At 39.7% G+C, this 6,000-nt stretch overlaps 1 non-coding gene across 1 annotated transcript; it reads right to left on the bottom strand.

Moving 5' to 3' along the window:
• Positions 1-1,615: 1,615 nt before the first annotated feature.
• Positions 1,616-1,722, bottom strand: LOC141603118 (small nucleolar RNA R71). Its single transcript, XR_012525013.1, has one exon. It is a non-coding gene; the product is annotated as a small nucleolar RNA R71 (small nucleolar RNA).
• Positions 1,723-6,000: the final 4,278 nt, after the last annotated feature.

A 6,000-nucleotide genomic window follows, 5' to 3' on the forward strand; every position in this document is an offset into this window, starting at 1 on the left:
TTGGGAGATTGACAACCTCTCAATCAAGCATCAAGTACTTCTTTTATCTTTGCTTTATTATTGGAATCATTAGTAGGTATAATTCTCTTAATCCCTTTTTAATTATTGTTAATTACTTTCATTTATTCATCATGTTTCCTTTTGTTGGTATGATTGACAACCTTGCTAGCATGATCAACATGATAATGAGTGAGTAGTCTCTTAGCTAGGGTTAATGGGTGATTAGGGGAAACCAACATGGGGAATGATTCATGCTTAATTTAATATGCTTTCATGTTTTATTTGCTTGCTTGTTTTGATCTTAACTCATGCACATGTTATGTTTGATGAAATGCGAGCCTATGAATCCTTGAATTTTTTACCCATCACCTATCTTTTCAATGAGACTTGTAAGACATAAACCAACTCGAGTCTCATTAGACCATGCATGTTGTTGAGTAGGGAAGATTAAGTCGACTTGTAGGTGTTGTACAATCTAATCGATTCGGCTCCGGGACCCAAACTTTCCTAGGATTGTAAGATATAACCCAACTCAATCCATCACAACAATAATTGCTTGCTTATAATTTGAGAACATGTTTGTATGATCAATTCCCATGATTCCCCTATGACCCTAAGACACCCTAGTGCTTTTTATCAATTGTTTACAACCCTTTTAATTCATCTTGCTTGTTTATTTTCATTGCTATTTTAGTTAGTGATCTTCTACATCAACCCAAATTGTGACACCCCTAAGACACCACTAGTTTCAATAGAAATCTCATTTCAATACCCGTCCCTTGGGATCCGACCTTTACTTGCCTCTTTACTAATTGTAGAGTTGTTTGTGAAGCTATAAATTGTGTTTTGATTTGGACGTGACCCAACGACCACACCTTTAATTGTGAACACGAAACGGACCGATCAAAAATGGCGCCGTTGCCGGGGACGGTGTTTGCTTGATTTAGATTTCTTACATTGTTATTAGTTGTATCTTTCTTTGCCTTGGGGAAGTAAAACTCCTCAAGATTTTTTCTAATTGTTTTCAAGTTGTTTGATATTTTTCATGTCTAGAAGGTCACAAGGTGATTTGTTACCTTTTGATCGTGAAATTGAAAGAACCTTAACAAACAATAGGAGACTTGCTAGGAGGAATTTGAGAGGTATTAGTGAGGTTATTCAACCAACTATTGAGTTCATCAACCCTTTTGCAAGAGAAGGAGAGGAGAACCCATTACACAATACCACCCAAGATCAACCTACAATGCCTAAATTCTCGTCACATTCCGTACCCACCGAGGAGAACCTACACAATGGTACTCCTACACCACAACATCTAACCGGAAATTTTATTGCCAAATCCGCCTTTATCCAATTAGTCGAAAGGAGCCAATTTGGGGGGATGCCTAATGAAGACCCTCATTCTCATATGGAAACCTTTTGTGACTATTGTGATGCGATTTCTCAAACCGGTGTAACTCAAGACCAAATTCGATGGGTCTTATTTCCTTTTTCTCTAATTAGCACCGCAAAGCAATGGTTGAAGGGCCTTGATAAGGCCACTCTCGGAATTGATTCTTGGAAGAAGTTGGCTCTAGCTTTCTACAAAAAATTCTACCCACCGGAAAAGACTAACATGCTAAGAGCTCAAATTACGGGTTTTAAGCAAAGGGGTGAAGAATCTTTGTATGAAGCTTGGGATCGGTTCAAGGGAATTTGTCGCTCATGTCCTCACCATGGACTTAGCGAATGGTTCTTGGTACAACAATTTTGGAATGGTTTATATGAAGATTCAAGGAACATTCTCAACATGGGATCAAATGGAATGTTCACCGAAGTTTATGACAATCAAACATGGAACAAGATTGAGGAAATGGTGGTCCATAACTCACAATATAATTGACCTCGCAAGGCTACTAGAGGACGAAAGCATGAAGTGGACTCTGTTACTCAATTGGGTGCTCAACTTAGTGCTCACATCGACACAATCAATTTGAAGTTTGAAAAAGCTATGGCTAGACTTGAAGAAGTCTCAAAATCACCAAAGCATCATGTTAATGCCATGACGGCATCTTCATCAATCCCAAGTGGGATATGTGAGAATTGTGGAACTTTGGGACATGACCAAAGTGAATGTAGGGGAACAAATGAACAAGTGAATGCTTTCCAAGCATACAAGAGTGGTACCCCTTATTCCAACTATTACAATGAGAACACCAAATTCCATCCAAATCTCTCATACAAAAGCCAAAATGTTCAAAACCCTCAAATAACATACACCCCACCTCCCATGAGAAACCAAAATCAAAGACCCTTTTACAATCAAAACCAAGGTTACCAAAATCAAAATCCATACAATCACCAAAATGACCAAGGTTTTGATGTCCAAAAAGTGGTCCTCCAAATGCAAAAGAATCAACAAGAATTTTTCACTCAAATGCAAAAAGATAGACAAGCAAAGGAAACCACCATCAACAACATCCTAGCTCACACCAAGATGTTGGAAACCCAATTGACTCAACTAGCATCTTCAAGCTCACAAAGACAAAAGGGGCAATTACCACCTCAAAGTAATCCCCCAAGACATGAAACGGTTAGTGCCATTCACTTGAGAAGTGGTACAAGGTATGAAGCACCGAGGAAGCAAGTTGAGGATGAAGTTGTGGAAGCTAATGATAAGGAAGAAATTGTGCAAAACTCCAAAGATGGAGAATCATCAAAAGAAGAAAGTTCAAAGAAAAATGAAGACAACGTCAAGGAGAAGGAGCCCATTGTGATTATACTTCCTTTTCCAAGTCGTCAAGCCAAGCCCAAATTTGATGACCAACTTGGAAAGTTTATGGAAATTGTGAATAATTTGGAAGTCTCGATTCCTTTCACGGAATTAATCAATCACGTGCCGGCCTATGCGAAATACATGAAAGATATCCTCACAAAGAAGAAGTCAATCCGGAAACCTGAGACCATCGCCTTCACTAAGGTGAGTAGTGCAATACTTCAAGGGAGTTCACCTCCAAAACTAAAGGATCCGAGAAGCTTCTCAATACCGTGTACGATTGGCGACACAACGATCAACAAAGCCTTATGTGATCTAGGGGCTAGTGTGAGTGTCATGCCGTACTCGGTGAGTAAAAGGTTGGGGATGGGAGAGCTTAAATGCACCAATATCACACTCCAAGTGGCCGATAGATCGACGAAGACACCATTAGGGATATGGGAAGATGTCGCCGTACGAATTGGGAAGTTTTTCATCCCGGTGGACTTTGTCATTGTTGATATGGAGGAAGATTCCAACATTCCAATCATTCTAGGAAGACCTTTCCTACACACCGCGGGTGCGGTAATTGATGTGAAACATGGTGAGCTCACTCTAGAAGTGGGAGATGAAAGCATAACCTTTAATCTTGACAAGACTATGAGAGATCCTCATTTGCATGAACCGTGTTTCATGATTGATCATTATAGCCGAAAGGATGAAAGGAAGAAGTCGGAACTCCAATGGAAGAAGAAAATTGAAGATGCACCATTCAAAGAGCAAGTGAATTGTGACAAGGAGAGCTTGCAATGCTCATCAAAATCAATCGAAGAAGAAAAGGATGGCCTCATTGGCCAAGAGAAGAAATTGGGAGAGTTGTCTCCATCAAATCAAGAGATTTTCAATGATCAATTTAATGAAGTTTGTGGTCTTTGGGACGACGAATTTGAAGGGATTTTTAATCCCTACATTGGTAATACCATCGATCAAGACTAACAACGAGGGAAAAGGTCTATTGAAGAACTTTATAACGATAATGAACAAGCTTTTGATTATTTCTTCAAGGTGTTGAGCAACATCAACAACACCTTGAACATGCCCCCTTGACATCTCATCAAGAATGAGAGTTTGGTGGAGTCCTCCCTAAACCACCATTTGTAAATATTTCTAACTCCCTAACTCGCATTTCAATTCTTGTATTGCATTTTTGTCATCTTTGGATTTTTATTTACTTTGATCAAGATAATTGTCAAGTTTGAGAGAAGTGAGGGAGGGACTAATAATTTCAATTGATGTGTAGTGCTTTAGCTTAGTGTGGGGATGGGAATTGCCTAGGCTATTCATGCCTTAGTAATGCCCCCACAATGAAGAACACAAGATATGAAGAAGAATGGAAGAATGATAAGGGAAATGCATTGTACATGGATGGAACTGAATCCGGGTACAAAGGGTCGAATCCGAGCTGATTCAGGAGAATCCGCCCGTTTTCATGCAATCCGAGCGTACTGGGTAGAAGACGCACATCCCTATGAGCTGAAATTTTGAAATATTTTTGACTGTAAGAGAATTCGGGCGTCCTGAACAGCAATCCGCCCGTCTCTGAAAATCCGTCCTTCTTGAAAAGAAGACGCTCGTCTTCTAAGCTAAGGAAAACAAGAAAAATTCCTGGACTGAAATCCGTCCGTCTTCTGGAGAATCCGCCCGTCCCGTATCAGCAAATCCGAGCGTCTTCTCTTAAAGATGCCCGTCTTTAGGCGATTTTTTCCCAACCCAGAAAGTGCAGAATCCGCCCGTCTTGGGCATAAACCGCACGGATTGCCCCTACAGTTCGAATTTTTCGGTCTTTATAAAACCCCTCCCACCTTCATTCATTCATTCATAACACTACTTCAAAACATCAAAACCCTCATCCTCTCCATCACAAAAACAAAATCCCTCAACTACATTCACCAAAATCAAATCAAAACATCCTTTCAACAACAAATTAATCACTCCTTTTTCAATAAAAATCAAAACCAAGCACAAAATCTTCAACCTTTGAGTCGATTTTTGAATTCATAAAGGCAAAGCCTTTCACCTTTAAATCGATTTGGGTACACTACAAATTGAAGATTTTTCATTCTTTTCTTGGTTATTTCATCAATGGCAAGGACTAAGGGAGCAACAAAGGCACCAAAGACACTTTCACAAAGGCAAAAGACTCTTCAAGCAAAGAAAGCATTGGCTATAGTGGTAGCAACCCCAAACTTGGAAGTGCAACAACAACAACAACCTTCTATGGGAGCAACAACATCTTCTACTCCGGAAATCGATCAACTTTTGCATTATCCGGAGGTAACTTTTATTTCCAAAACCCATAGAGATACTTTTGCCAAGTTTGCTAGAAAATCATTTCAATACACCAAATTTATTTGTGAAGACACCTTGGATAAGTTGGGTGTCCTTGAGCAAACTAGAGCCTTTTTCAAAGCAATGGGGTTGAAGAAATTGTTTGAATCAAAAGAATTGACATACCCCTCCCTTACCTTGGAGTTTTTGAGTTCTTTGAAAGTCACCAAAGTTGAGACTAGGGAGAATCTCGAGTTTCGTCTAGCTAATGTTAGTAGATGCATTTCCTTTAGGGAATTGGGTGAAATTTTGGGTCTTAGTGATGAACCGAGTTATTTTAAGAATTATGGAAAGTATGACCCCGACCCTCTTTGGGAGACAATTTCCGGAAGGAAATTTGAGGACTTTCATGCGAGTCGTGCTCTTTTAGTCCATCATTCGGGCATAAGAGTATGGCACAAGGTCATAGGAAACACCATTATTGCAAGGAAAGATACCAACCATTTCACCAAACTTGATTTTATTCTTCTTGAATCGGCTTTGAACATTGGAAGAGTACACACCAAGCCTTTCAACTCTTTAAGACTTTTGGTAGATAGATGGCTCAACATTGATTGTGGGAAGAAAGGCACTACCGTTATTGTCAATGGCGGCCTAGTCACTATCCTAGCTAAGTACTTTGATCCCAACTTCAACAAGGATAACAAGTATGAAGCAAAGGAGGGTGGTCATCTTGTTGATATGCATACTATGATACACAAGTACAAGTGGGTTGTCCATAATCCTCTTGACACCAAGTACGGATGGCTCACTAGTGAAGCTAGATCGTTCACTTTGCCTTCAAAGATTTGTCGTCTAAGCGTCCACCGGACCAATTATCTACTTTCCCTTTCTAAAGAGGCCGAGTATATTATCCAACAACAAAAGGGTGAACTTGA

This window comes from Silene latifolia, chromosome 9, assembly GCF_048544455.1.
Source record: "Silene latifolia isolate original U9 population chromosome 9, ASM4854445v1, whole genome shotgun sequence".
In the NCBI taxonomy this organism is placed as follows: domain Eukaryota; kingdom Viridiplantae; phylum Streptophyta; class Magnoliopsida; order Caryophyllales; family Caryophyllaceae; genus Silene; species Silene latifolia.